Raw genomic sequence first — 24,142 nt, 5'->3', positions numbered from 1 at the left:
TGACCGCCACACTGTGAGCAACAAAGTGCATCAGAATAAACACAAAGTACACACCATCAGGGTAAATGCTAATGGTTTTACAGTTCTACCCCTTCTTTGTCACAGACTGCATTAAACGCTAACACCACAAACAAATACAATGGATGCCAGTTGTTACATCAAGGCAGCTGGACCCTGCAACTAATGAATGTGGATCCTGACTCCATATAACCTACCATAGTACTTGGCCACTGTGTTCACTTGCTATGACCCTACACCATCTCATAATGCTGCAGTCAATCTGTCACTTCACCTCTGCAAAGCCAGCATTATGCAGAGGTGAACTAGAAGACTGTCTAGGGAGGCATTTGGCTAGAAGCACTTTTTTGAAATGTACATTTTCAAATTTTAAGGAAATCAATGCAATGTTTGTTTACATTAGAAAATCAGTCAATCAGTCAGTCAGTCAATTGCCTGCAGCAATCCTGCTCAAAGAAGCAGGAGAAACAGCATAATTTGGGGAGGTGCTATACACCTGACAACATAATATGCAGGTTTTCCTCTTTGTCTCTTATTCTTTGCTTAATATCATGGATGGGATGAAGCAGAAAGCCTGCAATCTGAAAATGCAAAATTGGTTGTATGGCTGTGATAGGAAGAGAAGCAGAGGGTTCAAGCATAAGTGGAATGAAGAAAGTTTTTCTAAATTCTGGCAGGCAACCAGCTATGAGTAGTAGATAGCCTTGCATGACTTGGCTTTGCTAGCAACTATGTACTTGAGTGTCCAAAGTACAAAATGAGCCACAATAACAGCAGAAAACAAAAAAACACAAATCCCCATGGAGACCACCAATGAAGCTGTAAACCTTTTATTAAAACACTAAGTGCTTTCATCCAATGTATGCTTAGACTTCATCAGAAACTGATGAAGTCTAACCATATGTTGGATGAAATTACTTAGTATTCTAGCAAAAAGTTTACAGCTTCATTGGTGGTGTCCACATGGATTTGTGTTTTTTGTGTACTTGAGTGAAATGAAATTACAATGCATTATTGTGGCCCTTATTTCGATTTATTTATTTGTTTGTTTATTTAGTGGTAGTATAGTTAGACATCCAAGATGTAGGCAGACAGCAGAGTCTTTTACCTAGGGATCTTCATATGTATGATTATATCTGTACTCTGCCCACCCCCTAACTTGATTTACAGTATGGCCAAGCTATGCACTGTCCTACATTACCGAGTGTAATAAATCATGTACTAGTTATTCTGTGAGGTCTATTTCATGGTCCATAGTTTTGGACCAAACACCACCTATTTGCAAGTGTTGGAATATATTCTGCCTGCCTCTGCCTTGGCTTGTGGGACTGTTACTGTTACTGCATATTCCTGTCCTGCCTCTCTGCCCTGCCCTTCTGCTGCTGGTCCAAGTAATATGGAAGGTGTTGCATATAGGTTCATCTGTTGCTTTATTTGTTTGTATACAGGCAATGCATATCTTGGTGCAGCTCTCTGTAGTGCCAATCTTGACATATCTTGGCTACAGAAATATCCCCTGAATAGGCCAAATGCTTGCTGTACTATATTATGCAATTATGCTAGTGCTGTCTTATCAACGGGTTCAATGACATATCTAACCTTGCCTGCAATACACAATAAACAATATATTATATGTAGCTTGATTCTTGCCTGTATGGTACCTGTGTGTATAGAACTGCCTATCTAGCATGTGTCTATACCTACCAGCTAGATGACCCTGTAAGAAAAACCCTTACAGAATTCTTTGGTATAGTTTTGCAGATGTGTGAATCATAATAACTGCTTGAATGGCACAAAGAACTATTGTAAATAATGTCATTGTCATTGCAGACCATCTGACAGCTTGAGTAGAAACTCTTTGTTCTGATACATTGCAGTTACTTGAACCAAGTGGGACCCTGATGGCAATGTGTGTGTGCAAACCATAACTGTCAGTATCTTGGGGAAATGGACAATGTCATAAAATACCTATATAGTGCTGGCTCTCTCCTTCATAGGTTCACAGGTTCATAGGTGTATAGTAGGCTAACAGCCATAAAGGCCTATATAAGCCTAGCTCTACAATCCATAAGTGTCTCATGAGTTTTTGTATCTTAGATGTTTATGTAAGGGGTATATATATATATATAAGTTGAGACAGGATTTACTGACTGCCTCTGTCCATCAGAAACATAGGTACCAGACCAGGGGTGAATTTCTCATTTCTTGTCCACTGGTCCAGGTTATACATGAATGGGGTTTTGGGGGGTACTTTGTTTCACACAAATGTGGAGCATATTCCAGAGAATCAGAATTCTCTGAGATAATGCATCTCTCTCTAATATGTCCTATTTATGTTGCAAGAAAAATGTAGGTGCTTAGAGCTAGTAGTTTTGATGTTGTTAATTTTGTGGATATGCAAAAGATTCATCAGAGTGAGATACAAGGCTGCCTTGTATGCACAGGTCACCTCTCAGTAGTCTGTAGGAAACATAGTACAGAGCCAGGTATTTGAGGTGATCTGCATAGGACATTGTGTTTATGCTCTGTATTCTTTCTGTAAGGAACCTTTGTAGATGCTCCAGTTACTGCGTATTTCTAGTCAGATACATTCCAAAAGGGACATTATACTCAATGATGGGTCTGATGAGGGCCGAATATTGTGGCACGATGACCTCCTGGACCTAGATGCCACACACTTATTCATAAGTTGAGTGACATAGAATGATTTCCTTACTACCTTGGACATGTGTTGGTCGAAGGCTAGGTTACTATCTACATGTGTACCCAAAGCCCTGACTGCTGGGTTTATTCTTAGGGGTGTTTTATCAATGACATAGTTTCCTGGGGTGGCTGGCATAGCTAACTTTCCAAAAGGGTACTGTTATGTATTTCTTGGCATCAGTCATTTGTCTGTGTTGGACAGTCTAGTAAGAAGTCTCGGTGAGAATCTATGACTGCTCCCAACTTGCAATCATCTGTGACCCTAGTCAGCCAGTGGCCCTTGACATTGGCTTGAATTCTGAGAAGTGGATGCCAAAGAAGAGTGGGCCCAGCACAAAGCTCTGAGGGACTAAGCTGGTGACTGGTCTGTTTATGGAGTGGTTCTCACAAGTCCTAACTTCATGGGTCCTATCTGTGAGGCAGCTAGTTATTCAGCACATTATATAGGGTTTATGCCCAATTGCATAAGTTTGTTAACAATGCCCAAGTGGGGTATTGTGTGACATACTTAAGCCATGTTGAGGTAGGCAGTATGCTCCATTTCACCCTCATCCATTGTCTTGCTGTCCTTCTCAAAGAAGTCCACCAGGTTTGGTAGGGATGACCTTCCATTGACAAAAAACAAACTAGGTTGGGTATAGACTCTGAAGGTTTCCTATGTCTCTTTTGATCATTTCCACGGTAATTTATTCCATGGATTTGCATATGAGACTAGTCAGAATAATGGGTTTATAGTTTATGAGGTCTATTGATAGTCCACACTTATGAAGAGGGATGACTTTTGTAGTATTCTATATTTGTGGCGCAAAGCCTGTTTTGAGACTACAGTTAAATACTGACTCCAATGGCCCTGATAGGTCATGTTTTAGTTATCAGAAGGCATCTTGGGATGGTATCTGGTCCCATTAGTCTATGTTCTTAGCCTTAATGAGTGCAGCCAGGAGCTGCTTCTTATTTACAGTTGGAGGGGTTATACTTGAAGGTATTTCCTGGGAGGGTGGCTGGTGGTGAGTGGGGGGCTAAAGCTGGGACTGAATTTGTCAACCAACAGACTCACTGTAGCACTCGGCTCCATGAATGTGGTACCATTTACCAGCAGTTCGACAGTTTGTTGTGGTGCTGTCTTTGAGGTTTCCAACATAATTCAAGAAGGCTTTATGGTTGTCTTTTACCTGTGAGAGTATCTTGACCTCCAAATCATCTTTATTGGTCTTGATAAGCCTTCATAGGAGTCTGTTTAGTTATTTAGTGAGTTATCTTTTTGGGAGTTATACCTCTTGATTTTAACCATTGATTTTTTTTCCTTTTGTTGTATAGCCTATTTAGATTAGTTTAGGATTCCAGAATTAGTTTCGGACTTACTTCTGGCAGGTACAGCAGCCTCTATGTATCCATTGATATTGTTGTGCAGAGTTTCAGTGAACAATTCCGCATAGGTTGCTGTGTTTCTGGGCTTGTAGGGGCTTTGAATTTTGATAAACTATAGCTTAATAAAAGGCAGTTTGCTTTGCAATAGTTCCTAAGTGCTACATGGTTTACTGGCATAACCATATTGATTTTTTTTCAAAGAAGACAGCTTTGTGATCAGACATTACCAGGGAAAATATGACACTTGGAGTGGAATGGATGCAGCATCCTCCCATATTTGTGAATACCAGGTCCAATATGTTAGAAGGTCTAATGGGCATATCCACTAGCTGGTCAAGGGTGTTTCTGTTTTCAAAGTCCAGAAATCACTGTGCCTGCAAATTTGAGGCCATACAGGATTTCCAGTTTATAGAAGGGTAGTTAAAGTCCCCCACGAGTAAAGTGCTTGGTTGAACGATGAATGACTCCATTAGGTCTAAGTATGAGCTATGGGTGTTGTGGGACATAGACAGTGAGCTACAGCTTGCTAGGCTATGGTATAGAGCTTGTTTATCATCATGTGCCGGTGGATAAACTCCAGCACATCATCCGGTTTATCTAACCTAGAGGTATGTCTGTTGTTGCTATAGATCAAGAGTCATCCACCTTTATTCCATGTCTGTGTAGCTGATGGTCTAAATCTGTGGAAGGTACTGAAACGTTGCACTGACAGAGTACTTTCTACGGTATTAAACCATTGTCTCGGTAATTGCACAGTTGTCTACAGTCTCCAGGGAGATGAGAGCTTGAAGAGAGTATAGCTCTTTGTTCAAGTTTCTGACATTGAGCAGTAACACATTAAGGTTTCCATGGACGGTTTTTGCTATGTAGGAAGGTTTGTCAATTTGGCATTGCCTAGAAAAGGCTGTATGGTGGAGGATAGAGTTTTAGACAATATTCGGAAGCATAGTGGGGACAGTTGCAGACCATCATTGGTAAAGCAATGTGGTTTGTTGACCATGTCATCCCTTGCTGACAAATACTGCATCCCCCTAGAATGACAAAAGAAACTAAGCCAATTATTAAAGTCAATCATCTGTTTTTCAGATTGTGGGATCATCCTTGGTGAAGGTGGAATGCTGCTTGGTGCTAGGCACATACCACTTGAGACACATAGTCTAAGAGATGTATAATGTCTCTCTACATATAGTCTAGGGAGGCACGTCTCAGGTCATTAATATCTAGATGGACTATGACAGAATCATACCGATAACTGTGTTGCAGTGACTTGAGTACATGTGTAACATAGTAGACTTTGGCTCCAGATGGGCAACTAATAGTTATCTTCCCTTTTTCCAGCCTGGTGAGTAGGGCATTAGCATATCTTATAAAGGAATCCCCTATGACTACAGTCCTTGATAGTGTGTTTGCTTGCTTTATGAGATTTGTAGTTGGGGCTCCACTTAATGTAACTATATGTAAAGTATTTGGTGTTGCTTTCCTTGAGTTTTTATGAATTTGACGAGGATAAACTTTGCAGCTGGAAAGTTTTGGAGGTGTGTCAGCATAAGTTGGTCTATGTGTGTGGCATGTACTACGTGTGGTGGATGTAGTATATGTGATTTTGACAACCTGATTTATATTATGTGTGCTTGATCTTGAGTGTTTTGCCTCCATCAACATTGTGTATGTACATGTCTAGCATACTGTATCTGTTTTTTAAGGATTAAGTGGTTCTCAGTGAATATGAGACAATTGCTACATTGAGAAAATGTGAAATTGCCCGTTCATGTTGTCAGGCTCTATAACTGGCCATCTGCAAAGGTGTTGTGTTCGGTAGTCAATGGAGTGCTACTGCAGTTCCTTTTTGAGTTTAGTAACTAGACTAATCTAGATGATACTAAATTTTAAAGGTACTCCTGCTGAACATGCAAACTAGCTGCTCTAAGCTAATCAACATGTAAGGTAGCTGCTCTACACTTATTGGGTTACAGGGCACAGTCTTATGTGTAGTTTCATAGAGAAAATGTGCTTTTTAGATGTTTGTATCTATGCAGGGCACTGATAGCTGTCACTGCATGATGATCAGCTCAACACAAATGTGCCAAGTTTATACGGGCACTGAAAATATAGTCAAGTGACTTATAAGCTCTCTGGCCAATAAAATGACTAGACTTAGAGCCCTTCTATGTCTTTCTCATCTTATTAAGATCAGGCAAACACCTACTGCCACTAGATGAATAATCTAGTCCTCCTAATGTAAAACCACAAAAAAAAAAAAAAATAAAAGATGTCCACAGCATAATGCTACCACAAATAAACTTAAGTAACTAGCTAGATAACACTTAGGCGATTTCAAGGCAAACAAACCAATAGCAAGAACAGTGAAAGGAAATGGACTTTTTAGCAAAAAAATAAAATAAAAATAACAGTTCAAGTTCAATGCCGTAAATAAATCAAGAAAACAGCAGTGATTTGATCAAAATGTTAAGGAAGTGCAATATTTTATTAAAAGTATTTAGCTTTGGTTGAATGGCACTAGATTCAAGATAATGAATTCAGCACAAGCAAATCAGCAGAATGGACAATTGGAGGCAAAATTCACATTTTTCAAAATATACACAAGAAAAGGCAATAAGTAATTCAAAATATCAACAGCAGTGTAAAATGGAAGGAGCTTTAAAAGCTCAGTTTACAGTAAGGGAGGGCAGCTTAAAAATCACCAAGTTTAAAAAGGTAGCACAAGGAATAGGGAGTCAAACAGTGCTTGTAGATTTGCAGGCCTGGAGTCTTCTCAGAGAAGACAAGGCCACGTATATATTCTGTATATTTAGGTATCACTCAAGAAACAAAATGAGCAATAAAAAACAAATGAAATAAGAAGCCTAGGTAATTTGTCTGTCTGTTACATTATACAATAACACTAGGCCAAACAGATTTCTCTAAACAAAAAGCAAACTGAAGCAGGAACAGGTAATATAGAAAGCAGATCTATCAGTTTAAGCAACTACACAGCCACAAAAAGAGATTAGATTAATTTCCTTGTTTCTTTGTTTCAAATCACCAGCAGGGAATGAAACAGTGCTTGTACTTTTTGCAGGCCTTGAGTCTTAATAGAAAATATAAGGCCACATGTATATTTTGTGTATTTAAGTATCACTGAAGAAACAACCTGACCAATGAAAAAACAAATTAAATGTGAAGCCTAGCTAATATGTCTATCTGCTATGTATAACAAAAACACCAGGCCAAAGAGATTTCTCAAAACAGAAAACAAAATGCAGCAGGAACAGGTAATACAGAAAACAGTTCTTTCAGTTTAAACAACTCCACAGATGCAAGACAAGATTAAATTAATTTCCTTATTTCTTTGTTGCAAATCACCAGCATTGAATCAAAGAGTACTTGTAGTTTTTGTCAGCCTTGAGTCTTAACAGAATCCTCTGCAGTCTTGGGTAACCCAATCTGCTCCTACGCATGCACATCATAACATCAAGGAGCAGGTTCATGAGGCTGATAACTGAGACATCCTTGATGAGTCCTGGATAGGTTACTGAAAGTTCCCTGTAGCTAAGACGGTTAAAGATACACATACATTAGTATCCACAGGAATAGTTATACCATGCATCTTTGTCAGTTCTTCTGGTGGGGTGTTAAGTTTTGACAGGGCCAGTTAAATTCTCCATGTCCACATGGAAATAGCCCACAGTCTATTGGTCAATGAGCCTAATAATACCAGGCACTGTATGTAACTCTTCCATGGGCAAATTGCTGTAATGTGCAACAGTATAGGAACTGGTTCTGATGGTGACTATCAACAGATTGTTAAGTTATCATCTCTGCTAATCCAAACATCTGTCCCCTAATGTGTGCCATGATTCTCAATATAAAAATTATGTATAAACCATGACACAACATGCCTATTATATACATTTTTGAATTAGATCACCATTTGCGTGTCATCACTTGGAAACAGTTTGCAACTCATTTATTTATTTTTATATCTTATTTTATTGCTTATGTTTGCCAGGAGAGTCTGGATAGACTCATGTCCCATTTCAGCAGAGGCCCAGTTAGGAAAGCTCTAATACAAAAACTGTATAGACATCAAAAGAAATGAGAGAAAAACTCTGGTTATAAAAAATATTCAAAAAAGTCTTAAATAGCCACCTAAAGTTTGATATTCAAATGCAAGAAGCTATCAAGAAAAAAAAAAACACAGAAAAAGTGGACTCCTATATCATAGCAAACACTTTTAGCTAGAATTGCCAAGACAAAAATGTAGCCTCTTTACATCTCCTAACTTCACTACTATATGGTTCCCCCATTTACAACAATCTTCAGCAAGCCCTAGTAATAAAATTTGAACAATGCTATAACAAGACATTTGAATTCACCACTAATCAACCCACAAAATCCCTCCACTACCTAGCCTTAAAACAAATAGGCTGGCTAGAACCTCCACACTGTCTTTTTCTATCCATTTAGTAACTGCCCGTAATATAATCTACAAATCAGAAAACTGTCCTGCACTGCAAACCTTAGTTGAAACTTACCTCAGCATGATCACTATGCTCCATGGACAAATGCCTGTTAACCATTACAGAAACCCACAACTCTGATGGTTTATCCCTGTACTCAGATTATGCCTCCAAAATCTGGATTCTATCCTGCTAACATCAGACAACAAACCAAGCTATTGAGATCCAAAAACTCTGCTCTTACACCTCCCCAGGCTAGACTACTTCATCTTTTATATACCTCCATTACCCCATATACCTCAACAAAGCAAATTCTCGATATAAATTTACTATCTTCTACCCTTTGCCCTTATTGCCAAATGTTCCTTCTGGCAAAATTCCAACTCATACTCATTACCGTCTACATCTACCTCAAGTTCACTACAACTTTCTTATCTCTATATCAGCTAACAAATATACATGGCACTCACATATTCCTCTTTGCTTTCTATTCATATTTTCCATACATCCTCTCTCATATTTCTCCTACCCATTGACATAAAATTGTAAAATGACATTTTGAATCTCAGACGAATGTGCCAGTTTTGTCACTTATTAATATGCAATGACTCTGCATCTTACTTACAGAAGAGTTTCTCTAGTATAGCTGCCTTTCATTTATTGTATGCCCATATTGTAACTTTAGACTTGTCGTTTTTCTTTGTTGTATAAAACTGCCTATTTTGTAGCTAGGGTTTTTTCTCCACAGGCCTCCAGTGAAAAGGAGCTACTACAGCCCAGATGGACTATCATGGGCAATAAAAGCAATAAACAAAATAAATAAAAAAAATAAATGTATAAATAAACAAATAAATAAATAAAGGGAATTATCATCAGAATTATTAGGTTTAGATATAAAAATTAAGAGCGTATCAGAGGAATGTAGAGACCTGTCTAGACTGTTCAGCTGCATGAGATTTGTAAGAGATGGACAATGGTTTGGTTTTGGATGTGGTTGTGGATGATGAGATGTCGGGAGTGTGCTACTAGGTAAGTTCTTACCACTGTAGTTCTCTGTAGGCCATACAGCGATGTGCTGTATGAGTGAGCGTAGAAGAAAATTTGCTTTCCTGTTTACCATTGTTTGAGCTTGCTCAGTTGGGTTACTTAAGTGTTAGTGAAAATAAGTGCTCAGTAAAGAGAGTGGGTAGGAGCACTATAGAGGTGACAGGTTTTCTTGCAACGACAGTCGGTTTAGCCCTTGAGAGACAGCTTAGCTTTAGATTTATTTATTTATTTATTTTTAATAATATGTTGTATGCAGAAGTCAAATTTTAGATTTTCATCTGTGTAACACTAAGGAGTTCAGTATGTGTCACAAATTTGATTTTGGTATTGTTGGAAGAGCTTAGAGTAAAGGAAGGTTTCCTGGTTGTAAGTTGTTTGGGAATGAAAGAATTAGTTTGCGTTTGCTAGTGAGAGAAATAACTGCAAGTTGTCAATTGTATTTCTACTGAAGTCAACGATTCCTGGGTGAGTTTTTGTAAATTATCAGTTATTGGTAGAACAGATAGGGGTAAATTAATCATCATACTGCACTAAGGTGACATTTTTACTAGCTGCACAAAGGCCATCAATGAGGATTTGCATGGTGGTCAATATTTCCATGTCATTAAACACTCATTAGGCACAACTGTGCACTATGTCTTTGAATCACCCACAACCAGTGCATCATCACTACCCATGCTAATTTGTACTGCACAATACTCTACATCTATGAATCCTATCCTATATGTTCATAACTTTAGTAGACACTAGTCAAGGTTTAAATTGTTGTCTGTCATTGCTCATAGAGATTAAATTATAATGCCCTTTTTGTATGATTTGACTATTGATTTTTGCTCATAATCTTTGTCTTTTTAAGTAGCATGATGTTACATTTTCGATGTGTAAGGTGAAGCCAGTATTACTGCTCTGGTTGTGTATTTCTGTAGACAGCCCTGGAAAACATCCGCATCTTTTATTTAAGTAAATATGTCACTCAGTTTGCAATCATCAGCACATTTGGTAACCCAAAGCCTATTTCCTACTTTTATGTCCGAGAAGTATAGATATGGTCTCATTAAAGTCCCTTGCTAGACACCACTGGTATCCCTTGTTAGAATAGAAAGGTAACCCCTTACTTTGGCTTGCTGTGTGTTGTTGAACTGACACTTAATGATATCAACTTGTCAATTATTTTCCTGTGTGAGGCAGTCTTGAATTCTGTAGCAAGATCAAAATTAGCAGCATGCACTCTCACCTCTTCATCAAATGTTGTTGTTTGACCCTCAAAGAATACCACAATATTCAGAAGGCAAGATCTTCCTTTAACCAGTCTGTACTTTTCCATATCTAACAGAAGTAGGTTCCCTGTGTCCTTATGAATTCCACCAGGATTATACAGAAAGACAGCCCAGGCTGATGGGTACATTACTGTTTTGGTATAATGTGGACCCCACTCTTAAAGTGGTACCACTGCTATCTATTGCAATAGGTCAGGGCATGTACACCATGTAAATATTTTATTAAACGTTATTGGTAGGTTTAACCAGGTTTACATTGATTCTGTGCAAGAAACCACCGAAGTATCATCTGGTCTCATGGAACTTGAGTTTTTAGTTTTACTTGTGGCAGCAGTTATCTTGTCTGTAGTTCGTAACAGATACCCCCTCTTGTTTCTATAGAACTCTGGCATATTTCTTTGCTTAGTCTGAAATTTCCACATTTTTTTCTGAAGGCATATAAACTACGTCCTTTTGTTATGTAATCAAATGATTGTTTATTAATTTGCAACGTCCTTTGGCTAAGTAATCACGATTGTTTATTGATAACTAGTTACATTCACAATTTGTCACTTTAATTTTTCTAATGTAATTAATAAATACATTATTATTGTTTCTGTATTGAGACCAAGTTGAACTCATACATCTGGAAGATTTGATAATAAAAGTAAATAATTTATGTAACTTTACTCAGGCAGGCTTGTTTTTATGACTAGGAGGTTTTTAAGCTAAATAGTACATATTTTCTTCCATCATATATCTTATTAAGTTTATAATCCAACAAACAATTTTTTGTTTAATTTACCTTTTCATCTGTGCCTCACAAGTATATGCTTATTAATTAGTAGTACATAGTCTATTTGTAGAAATCCTTCACAGTATTCTGAGCAAGCTTACCTAGAGCAACCCTAGACTATTAGGCATGAATGGGGGGGTGTATGAATTGGGGGGGCAGTAAATAAAATTCTAAAATGACTTATGCACCTGAAGAAGGCACAAGCAAAGTAAACTATTATGCTGTACATGTAACCTATATGTATTCAACAAGCCATACAGCTGGTCACAGAAAGGACATTGATGCATAGTGGACCATCTGACCCGTTTTGTTCATCATCAGTGATTACAAGAAGGGGTACAGTTGCCACGATCAAAACTTCTGTACCTCTGCATTATTATGTAGAGTACACCTGAAGTACTCTGAGTACTTATAGTACTTTGTGGGGTTAGAGAACTCAGACATGAATTTCCAACAGCTGCTTGCCTGTGTGTTTCAATTTCATCATGCACTGCTTTTAGAGGACCTGAAGACATAACCAGGGATCATATACTAACATACTTGACCTGTTTTTTTAAACTGTGTTTCATTGTGCCCTGTTAAATATGTTTCTTTGTAACTAATGTTAAATGTTTGAAAAATCACATGCACAGAGCATCAGTTCATACTGCTATGCTTTCAGAACCTCATTCAATAGCCTGTTACAGATGTGTGGTCAAGATTATCTGCACCAAGTGTGCATTACAATCAGATTTAGCAACTAGAATTTTAGGAATTCTAAGTGCTATTGTATGTATGACTCAGGTGTAAATAACCAGTTCCTTGGAATTAACAATTACAGTTTATAGCAAGTGGCACCTTATGCCCACAAATGTGAAATCAGTGACTTATTATGTACATATGAAGAAACCAATTTTATTAATCTCTAACATTTTGGGCGGATATTGTTGATAAGTGTCTTAGCTGACCTTATCTGACATCCCTTGCCAGTATTATACATGACCATCTATCATGCATCATCTAGCTGTACATGTGTGTGTGTGTGTGTGTGTGTGTGTGTGTGTGTGTGTGTGTGTGTGTGCGTGCACATGTGTTTATGTGTGCACGTGTGTGTGTGTGTGTGTGTGTGTGTGTGTGTGCATGTGTATGTGGCTGTTTACTTATTTTTGGGTGAGGCACCTTACAATGTGTGCATGCATTTCTGTGTGCCTGGGATGGGATACTTTCATATTTTGTATGCCAACATACATAAATTTGAATTGGATGCTTAATAGCAGATTATGAATTAACTCATTCATCCTGTAGAACAAACTAAGGAAAGTTCACTGAAAAACTAGTAATCCCAAGGCAAACACTGACCAGGCAGCAATGACACCAATGTAGTTCAGTCAATCTTTTATTTAGCACTTTCGTCAAGTAAAATGACTTCTTCAGAATACAACTATTTGTTGAAAGAGGTCTCTCTCTCCCCAAAACAATGGACAGGACGGAGGATGGAGCTGTGGTATGTTAAATGAAAAACATGAAGTGAACAAGAGAAGTGACAGCAGCTTCATGTTTTTCATTTAACATACCACATCTCCATCCTCCGTCCTGTCCTTTACTAGGTGATGTTTTGGGGAGAGAGAGACCATGTGTCACTCATACTAGCCTTAAAGCTAAAAGCAAATAAAATTAAAAGGAAAATGTACAACTATAAGAAATGATTGTTACACTAAGGCTTTTCGCTTTTTACCGTGACTTTATGTAACGTTAATATACATATCACTACAACAACAGGATATGTTATTATTATTATTATTATTATCTCATATTATACATTACATACATACATTATACATTTATACTATAGTGGGTACAAGCTGAATGTTTACCTTTTTGTACACACGTTTTTTTACATTTTTTTTTATATGTTTTTATATGAGTTTACTACGTGTGTTCTACTTACATGGAACTTATGTTTTTTAACTAAACATTAATTGATTAAATATGAAAAACTGAAAGATGTAACAAAAAAGTTTTTTAACTATGTATCTTTAAACTTTGGTTCCTAACTTGGTTCTAATTAACCAATTTATTAATTTCTTAATTAATTGATGTGTATATATACGAGTTGTTTTTATAGCAGTGTTATTCTGAGGAAGTTTCCGTACCTTTGGAAATGAAAGCGCTTAATGGAACCACTGCATTTTATCATTAATTATCATTAATTAAATTGGTGTTGTTATTTCTGGACTGAAGAGTCTACTTGATTTTGTGAACTATCATTCACCTCTACGCTTGTGGGACTGCCTTCATTGGGCTCTGTACAACGGGGAACATATTATAGTTATTGGTTGGTTTCTCTGTTTCTCCGTTTTCCACCGTATTTTGTTGAACTACATTGGTGTCATTGCTGCCTGGTGGAGTGTTTGCCTTGGGATTACTAGTCATTCATCCTGTACATTTGCAGTGATCTCAATCATTCTCATAAGTGGAAAAGTCAAGACTACATTATAAAATATATTATAAATATATTACACTCTATCCACTCTCCCAACATTTTTAGAAGAGAACTAGAGTTACCTGGCTAACTCTCCATCTTGTACCTGTTACCACCCCACTTAAGTATTCTTCTTCTTTTTATTCTTTCAGCATTACAGCTTCTCTATCACATATGTAAGTATCGTATAACTTTGTAGATATTTGTATTGCATTTTCTTTGATTTTAATGATTGTAGTAATGCTATACATTTTTGTAACTTTTTTCTTTATATCGGAGCTTTTTTCCTCGGGTTACCACTGAAAATGGGCCCCCAGCCAAGTGAACCAACTCGGTTAACAAAAGACAAATAAATAAAATAAATAAATAAAATAAAAAGATCAAAGACATCTAAGCCAATTGAATTAGTTGTTACAGTGATAACAGTTATACATGCAATTTCTTATAAAAGAGAACGATTGTTAAAATGTTGTTGCTTATGCATGGTTTCCCCTTCACAGCAGGATTGCTTTGCTTTTATTTTGTTAATTAAACACAGCATATTAACCACACATGTGGATGAAATGTCACTCATTTTATAGATTAATAAACATCTTACTATCTTTTTGAAGGTCATTGATTTTTTTGGCCTTCTAGAACCTTCTCTAACCAAAGATTCTTATCCTAGAATGCATTTCCAAATAAATTGAATCACATTCCTACCCTGTTTTTATTTAAGGAAAAACAAATCAAGGCAGTCTTGTGTACTGATCCAATAAGTAGATATCCTGGCATGGTTTCATACATTAAAGCCAAATGCATGCAGTTATTTCATATGACTCTTGATTATGGTGTTTTCTCAGCAGATAACATCTGTATTTTGATAAGAAATCATGTTAGCTATTCATTGGAAGAGTTGTTAATTTTTTCCTAATAATGTTTAAGTATAGTTATATTTGGATGAATGGGTTGTTTTCATTTTTATTGTAACTGGGTCATCTACTTGTTGAATAAAAGTGAATTAAATACAGAACTACAATATTCTTTCTGCTACTATATTTTATTTCATAATTATTCACATTTAATTTGTTAAAACGTGTGACTATTAATATTTTTGTGCATATAAATACATATATAAATAAACAATTGTACATTTTGTGTACATGCTTTCATTAATCAGTCCTGTTATTTTGTATATTGCTGTTTCTTTTTAATTTTTCTAATTATTTGAATTTGAATACATTTGCTATTGTTAACAAAATGTTCATTGTGAATGGCTTCTGAGACCTATGTTGTAATAACTTTGTATTTTTATTTAATACTATACAAACAAAATGTTTATTTAAATGGGCACAAATATAATAAAGTTTAACAAAATGTTGGAAAGTGAGAGGTTGCCTAAGGAGTGGAGAGGTATATTGGGTCCAGTTTTAAAGAATAAAGGTGATGTGCAGAGCTGTAGTAACTACAGAGGGATAAAACTGATCAGTCACAGCATGAAGTTATGGGAAGGAGTAGTATAAGCTAGGTTAAGAAGGGACGTGATGATTAGTGATCAGCAGTATGGTTTCATGCCAGGAAAGAGCACTACAGATGCGACATTTGCTCTGAGGGTGTTGATTGAGAACTATAGAGAAGGTCAGAAGGAGTTGCATTTTATCTTTGTGGACTTAGAGAAAGCATATGATATGGTGCCTAGAGAGGAGTTATGGTATTATATGAGAAAGTCGGGAGTGGCAGAGAAGTATGTAAGAGTGGTACAGGATATGTACGAGGGCAGTGTGACAGTGGTGAGGTCTGAGGTAGGAGTGACAGATGCATTCAAGGTAGAAGTGGGATTATATCAAGGATTAGCTCTGATCCCTTTCTTTTTTGCAATGGTGATGGACAGGTTGACAGATGAGATCAGACAGGAGTCCCCGTGGACTATGATGTTTGCAGATGACATTGTGATTTGTATTGAGAGTAGAGAACAGATTGAGGAGACCCGTGAGAGGTGGAGATATGGTTTAGAGAGGAGAAGAATGAAGGTCAGCAGTACTAAGACAGAATATATGTGTGTGAATGAGGGGGAGGATGGAGGAATGGTGAGGATGTAGGGAGTAGAGCTTGCAAAGGTGGATGAGTTTAAATACTTGAGATCAACAGTTCAGAGTAATGGTGAGTGTGGAAGAGAGGTGATGGAAAGAGTACAGGCAGGGTGGAGTGAATGAAGAAAAGTGCCAGGAGTAATTTGTGATTGAGAGAAAGTAAAGGTCTACAAGAGGGTAGTGAGACCAGCTATGATATATGGGTTGGAAATGGTGACACTGACAAAAAGACAGGAGTCAGAGCTGGAGGTGGCAAAGTTAAAAATGATAAGATTTGCACTGGATGTGAAGAGGATGGACAGGATTAGAAATAAGTCAGCTCAGGTTGGACGGTTTGGAGACAAAGACAAAGAGGCAAGACTGTGTTGGTTTGGACGTGTGCTAAGGAGGGATGCTGGATATATTGGGGGAAGGATGCTAAGGATGGAGCTGCCAGGTAAAAGGAAAAGAGGAAGGCCTAAGATAAGGTTTATGGATGTGGTGAGAGATGACTTGCAAGTGGTTGGTGTGATAGAGCAAAATGCAGAAGACAGGAAGAAATACCCCTAACAGGAGCAACCAAAAGAAAAAGAAGAAGAAATGCATAAATAAAGGTGCATAGAGGAGTACAAATTCATGTACACATGTGGAAATAAATATCCTCAAAAAGTAGAAACAGTACATGTAAACATATTAATTGCAACAAAGAAGCTCCGATTCAAACCATCTGATAGACCAAGTTTCATCAAGCAGACTTTTGTAGTAGCTGGTTAAATTTGTAAACTCTGAGTGCTGAGTCTCATTGAATTGGCTGTGATCATGTCATGCTAGCATCAAAACACTACTATTTAGTTTATTTGCATGCTCTGTTTTAAGTGCCCACTGTTGGCTGTGGTCTAATACTCACTTGACAATGCATAAATTAAAAAAAGTACCTTAGAAAATATACAAATCACTCTCTCTCCCATGTAAAAAATATAACTCTGAACCAAAGCAAGTAAGAATATCATTTTTCAAATAATTATCAGATACTTTCCTAGAAAATGTGAATACAATTTTGCATTTCAAGACAAATCACTAATAATGTGAATAAGTGCCATGATAAAATCTATGATATAGTTTTACCTTCCACTTTCCAGTTTTCTTGAAATTGTGTTCTGCAGGATTTATCAGGTTTGCATATAAAAAACTAACAGCGCTTGCCTTCTAATATTTTAGAGGCTATTCTATCAAGACTGAAAAGTATACAGAGACAGGTTTTTTTTCACTGTCTTTTGCCAGTGAGGTCTGCTTTTCTACTTTGTTAAACTCACCTTAACTGATCAGTGAAATAGATGCCTTTTCTTCTGTAGAGTCTGTCAATCTTTAGCTCTGGATGGCTCGTCTGTTGCAATTCATATGCTGCAGCTTTGGAAGAAATCAAGACCTTGCAAATGTTATCCTTTAACCACTTTGCATTAGATGATGGCTATCAGACATAATTGTGATGCTGTTTTAACCACTATGTGTATTATATAGTGGATAATACCACTTAAGGCACCCTGATGCAAAATAAGACGACCAGGATACTGTGATGTCATATCCCTGTTTTTTGTTTATCAAGACATCCACATCTTCAGTCATAGTAATAGGCATAATTCTCACATCAGTAACCGCACCCTACATGCAAACTGATGGAATACAAGACCTTTAGCATACAGTAATTGATAGATACTAGGACCGTAGAAAGTAAAACTTTCTCTATAAAACTTTCTCTACAATAAACAACTGCTTTATGCAGGTTCCCAGCATCTATTTTGTAGATTTCCAATAGACTGATTTACATATCTCAGCAAATACAAAACGAAAGAGCATTTAAAGATTTTTGCATCCAACAAACATCTGTAAAAAGATGAGAGATATAGTAGGACAGTAGAAAGTACAGCTTTGTCTACAATAAATAACTGATTCATACAGGTTCACAACATCTATTTGGTAAGACTAAAAAAAAGAAAAGGAGAAAGAGTAAGTAAGTAAATGCATTAAATAAATAAAGTCTGATTTAAATACTTCTGCAAAAGGAAAAAGAAAAAGTGCATTTAAAAGCACAAATGCCATACTGTTAGAACTTCATGTACAACAGCTGTAAAGCTTGCATGAATTAGAAGCAATTTATTCAGGTAGCAGAAACTGCATGTTAAAGCAAACTAAGAGTGAGTAGAAAATCTAACTCTAATATCACATGAAATATGACTTGAGTCCTCCTCTGTTACCTGCCTCTATTTGCAATGATAGTTACATGCTTTAGTTTTCATGCAAAAGTGTTATCTTTTGCTCATGTTTAGGCCTCAGGATCTAGAAAAGGAATAAGAAAATATTAAGCCACTGGCGATGCAGAATGTATATTTATGCTGCATACTGTAGCTGCATGCACTTTTACGTGAACAGCAGATGTTCAAAGCAGTATGCTTTGTGGTATATACACAAGGAAAGAAACACTTAAAATGGAAACTGTGGATCACAACGTATGTGCTTAGGAGGGCAAATCTGTATGCTCTTTTCACTTGTAAATAGTTGCTACAGATGTATTTAATTACCTATTGGCAATAATCTTTTTCTTAAAACCTAAGATCCATCATGGTTGAACCAGATGCTCTTTTATACAACACACAGCATAGCAAATGAAACAGATTTCTAATGGTAGATTATTTGAGTTTAATGGCTAAATAGTCTAAGGGACTGAGACAGTTTAAAAATATTGGCTGAAGAGATAGCTTACATAAAATATGAAAACTGATATTTAACATATTGCAGTCAGTTTGACAAAAAGGATAAACCAAATGTTCCCAAACTAGAACTGAATCTGAATAAAATTTAATAGGATTTTGGTCAAGATTTTTGGAGTGCAACATAATTTATAAAGTATTTTTACATCATTGGCAAATTATATAAAGCTTGGTGGACCACCAAAGCATGTCATATTATTTACAAAGACATTGAATAGAACTGGGATCGGGATAGAGCTTTGGGGAGTACTTAGCACACAGACAGGAAGTAAGATTGAAGATGCCCATCTGACTGTGTGTGACCTGGTTTTACCCATATCAGGGAGCAATTACAAGGAAATGGACGAGAGTGCACAGTGTGCAAGTTTTTGCAATCAAATGCCATATAGTGACAGCTAGAATGTGCCCAAAATGTTTTCTGAGATTAAGCTGACATCAAGTGTAGATTACAAACATGAGTAAGGCTATTTGAGTTCACATCCTGTGAAAATAGTGTTTTGAATCTGATAAGAGATTCTGAATAGTAAAGTACTGCAACAACTGCACATGGATGCATGCATCAACATGTTTTGACAGTTCTGGAAGAAATTCAGTTAGTTAGAAACTGCTGATTCCACCTAAAAATCCAAGTTTGTGCAACAAAACATTGCTAATGTCCAAGAAAATGAGATAAGCTAAAAGTCAGCTACTGGATGTAGATAGTGAGAAGGGAATCTATCACTGAAAGTTGATGATTTTTTGTAGACTTTCTCAACACAAAATAGAAATGTTGAAAATGAATTGAGCAAGGGATAGTATAACAGGGTCGCATTGTGAACAGATTGCATAATAGAGGCAGGCTATGTCTCATACCTTCAGAAATGATACAACTGGTGGAATTGGTTTAAAGTCATGGAGTAGGTCTACATACCTTTCCAGACTGAACTGACATTGCATTATGCATGAGAATTGCTTTGAGCAGTTACAGTAGGTGATTTACTTGATGCAACCTACAACTTTCTTTTTGGTATAGGTTTTGATTTCACGCTGCTGTAGAGCTCCCTGTTCTGAAGCTGAAGTGTAGGAATTTTGGAATGATAATACTATATCCAGATGAGATTCCTTTAGGGAATTAAAGTTTTGAGATCAGGAGTTACCTATGACAGTATGTAAGAATGAGTTTTTTGATGTTGTAAGAAAAACATGTCATTTGGTATCAACAGAAGAGAGTGATTAAAAAAGTTTACAGCAATGTCAAAAATGAAGGAACACAGATTTGTTCAATTTACTTCCTGCCATACCATCCTGAAGTCTGAAGGGCTGAAACACCTGATATTTCTGGAGACACTTTAATTTTAGACATGGCTTTTAGACCATTAAGCAAGGATAGGAAGATAATCACTGAATATGTCAAACATAACTGCCAAAGGTGAACTGCTGTTCTGGGAGGTGTAATTCACGTGCTCACCACATTCTCAAAGCTAGAAGCTCATTTCTTTGACAACTCGCATGGACTATTGCTTATACTGAAGCCTTATTACATGTTTGAACAAGGTTCATGAGCCCTAGGAAGAGATTGTGGAGCTGCCAGCCATTGCCCAGACATGTAGCCAAGTTAGAACCAGGTAAGTATATCAGGGAGTGGGAAAGGAGTAAGAGGGAGTGGAAGTTTAACTGCTATGTTTAGGGACCAGCTAGGGGATTGAGGCTTAGCAGCAGAAAATGGAGTTTGGGATTCACTTCAGGGAGTTGTAGAAATGTTTTAGAGTTAGTGAGTGATCAAGGGATTTAGGCTTTGGGAGTGGGAGGTACGTTTAGGAGTAGAGATCAAGGCTTCCGTTTATTGTTGGAGAGTGGGTTGGAGTTTTAGGGTAGATTCAGGGTTCTGGAAGGGCAATGGTGGTTGCCAGGGTTAGTCTACGGAAGGGCTATGTTATTTCACATGACTTACCATTTTGAGCTAGTGGTAACAGGAAAAGGTGGGCATACTAGATAGAAATAGTTTTTGCATAATATAACCAGTAGTTTATTTTTATTTAGTCCCAGGCAGCTGTACTTCAGTGGATATTTTTGGGTTCTTGAAACAGGTAATATGGACACTTGACAATACATTCAGTGATTATCCTGTTTATCATAAATAGAAGGAGCTCACCAAATGTCTCACTTATTATATAAACTCCATTGTGTTTATATAGAAAGAGATATATTTTAGGGCCTAAGCTTCTGCAATATATTAATGTATATAACAGTTATCTATAGTTTCTCAATGCTATAACATAGCTGGACAAAGCCCTGACTTTGACCAAGGTGACTCAGGTTCAATTAGTTGATCAGGCTTTAGAGGCACTAACAAGAGCAGGATGAGTGTGCCCATTCTGATGGGAGGAGGTGCACTCTGGCACACTTTGCATTTTATCTCTGGCACAGGCCAGGGATGTGCAGGGGAAGCTGTCTTCAAAGAGGCAAGACACTGGCTACATCACCACCGGGATGTACAGAAGGCACTGTCTTTTGGGTAGCAGGACACTGCCTGAGTCACTAGAGAGGTGAGATAATATGCTAGCACACCCTTGAATGACCTTCCTGAATAGAACAGACTCATAAAGCAGAAGGAATTTTATGTTATAAGAAAAAGTCCTCTTTGGCAACAATATGGATGCTGCTCCAAGGGGCCTAAGTCTCCTGATTGGCTCCACACATGGGCCAGAGTAAGTCCAGGGGAGAGGGGAGGCTTGTTGGCTTTGGTTGATCTGTTGAATGAGGAGGGGCTGTATCTGTTAAATGAAGAGGGGCTCCTGAGAGTAGCTGTTGGCCAGCTGCATGGGGGGGGGGGTGCAAAAATATTTATATACATTTACCACTTTTTATACACAATCCTATGAAGATGCCACATTACTGTGATTATCACAAAACAAAATGTTATACTTATGGTTATACAGTTCTGACAACCTATGTGACATCACTAATTAGTATTTTGGAAACACAGACTAGTGTGACATAATGTGTCAGTGGTTTGCAGATGTTTGGCTACTTTTAATCAAAAAACACAATATATATAATGCCCTTTGCTATGTGGAGCTCAGAACAAGGAAATGGAAATTCTGGCTTTTTAAAAAAAATACTGAAGTCAGTACTTAATGTAATTGCACATTTCAGATTGCATTGTGTCATTCGAAATTTTGGAGAAAAATACAAGTAATAATTATTTTTGTTTGTAGCCTATTGATTTGAGAACTATAATGTATACGGGGAAAAAGCTAGAGCACTGGCTAGTTCAAACACAGGTAAACGATGATGTGCAGGAGTTGTGCCATCAGGCAGGCAGAATTTCATTGCACACATTGTTACATATGATTATGAAACTTGAATAAATAACTATCGTCTGGTTTGGATAACGACTTACAATATAGACTCCAGTGTAAGTTGCCACTGCCCAAAGCCACATGAAGAAGCCTTTACATATTTCATACTGTTACATCATTTCCGCTTTTCCATGCAGTTATGAATTTGGCAGTAGGCAGGTTCAAAACCACAACACAACCTTATGGTAATGACCAACCGCAGTAGTAAAGAGAAAGAAAAATGTACTTGGATGTTGCAAGCATGAAATGAGCGATACTGTGGTGTATGTATAGTAACTCTGAAGAAGATTTATGTTGCTTTGTGGAGGGTCACTGTTAATATAATTCATAATTTTTGAGTTTAATTACATTCTGTTCCAGTTTGGTCTATCTGAATTTTTTTTACAGATGTCTATTACTCCCTAGGAGGTCTTACACTCATGTTATGCCTTGAAAATTACCTGTTTCTGTGAGCAAGGCACCCACATATACCAATAATTCCTCAGATGTTAGCACAGCACTTTTTGCTGTTTTAGTATCATAAGTCACACTTTTGTGCAAATGCTTTTCATGTGTGTAGTGGCTAGTATCTTGCATTAGTCTAGTATAGGAGACTGGCATAATTGTTAAAATCTTTACCTCACAGAGCCATTGAAGTGGCATAGAAGGATAAAGCCCTGACTATTGCACAGCTGACTTAGATTTAACTACTGGCTTGGGTGACTGATGGAGGGGAAGGGATGGGCTTGCCTGTTGTAGGTTGGGTACATTGCTTGATATGCTTCACAAGGGGAGACCTGGTCCAAATATGGGAGTCTACCACAGACTTAATAAACAAGTGTGGTTTTGGGGAATGAGAGTGGGAAGGCATAAAGAGAAAAATCTCCTCCGGACAGAAACACAGATGAGCAAAGCTTCAAGGACATCCTTACGATCCATAATAGGCCCAGGCAAACTTGAATAAGTCCAGGGGGGTAGAGGAGTAGCTGGTAGACCTGGTATGGACATGGGGCAGTGGTACCTGGGCTGGTTATGATGAGGTGAAAGGGGACCAGAAACAAAATGACAATAAAAAAAGCAGGATCTTTATATCACACTCACTCAAGGTACAAGGTTTGATCCTCATTGGATATTAGCTAGGTTTGTAGCAGTCTGCAGACTGATTGTATTTAACCTATATGTATTTTAAAGACATTTAAATAAATCTTCCTATTTGTATAAAAATAAATGTATGTCATATTCTTTAGTTTAATAAAGCACTGGCATTATAATAGACATGTAGCTGTTACAATTACCACATTCAGTATTTTCTTATATCCAAAAAGTAATTTTTGTTCATAAATTATATGCATATTTTTTTGTAAATAATGTCTTCAGTTCTTTGTATTTTGTCAAATAGCAGAATTGCTGAAAGATAAATATGCTGCTTTAAATTAGAAAGAAAGAATGATGCAATGAACTATAGGAAAATGAGATACCTAAAGAGATATTTAAGGAGGTGTCCACTGCAATGGTCAAGAAATATAAGCTCTTTACTATTTCTCCAGAGGATGGCACTTTCATTTTAAAACTATCAAAACATAGATTATAAACAATTCAGTAAAGAATCTGAAGATATCTCACAACTTTCTTTCTTATACAAAATAAAATTATTTCACCTCATTTTCCAGTACCTAATGCAGTCAAAGTACATGGCATACACGAGGAGGTGCCCAGAGAAATTATCAAGAAATATAAGTCCTAACTTATTTAAAAGTGGTATTATCTCCAGAAGTACATGACCCATTGATTTCTTTAGGAAAAATTCTGATTCAGAAATCAGACATGGATTAGATAAACACGGCAAATTATAGATCAGCATCTCTTTTAAATCCTGAATATGAAATAACTGTTACATTTT

At 37.1% G+C, this 24,142-nt stretch overlaps 1 protein-coding gene across 1 annotated transcript in view; it reads right to left on the bottom strand.

The window, feature by feature from the left end:
- The window catches only part of LOC122806471 (TRPM8 channel-associated factor homolog), a 653,565-nt gene extending 635,894 nt beyond the window's left edge, over window positions 1-17,671 (bottom strand). Inside the window, exon 1 of the mRNA XM_044076949.1 lies at window positions 17,471-17,671. The gene's annotated coding sequence lies outside the window, so the exon portion shown is untranslated. The remainder of the gene's footprint in view (window positions 1-17,470) is intronic.
- Between the last annotated feature and the right edge of the window lie 6,471 nt (window positions 17,672-24,142).

The sequence above is a fragment of the Protopterus annectens genome, chromosome 1.part1, assembly GCF_019279795.1.
Source record: "Protopterus annectens isolate FY-2018-M chromosome 1.part1, PAN1.0, whole genome shotgun sequence".
In the NCBI taxonomy this organism is placed as follows: Eukaryota; Metazoa; Chordata; order Ceratodontiformes; family Protopteridae; genus Protopterus; species Protopterus annectens.
The sequence above is the reverse complement of the archived record's forward strand: the minus strand, read 5'-3'. Positions and strand labels throughout refer to the sequence as shown.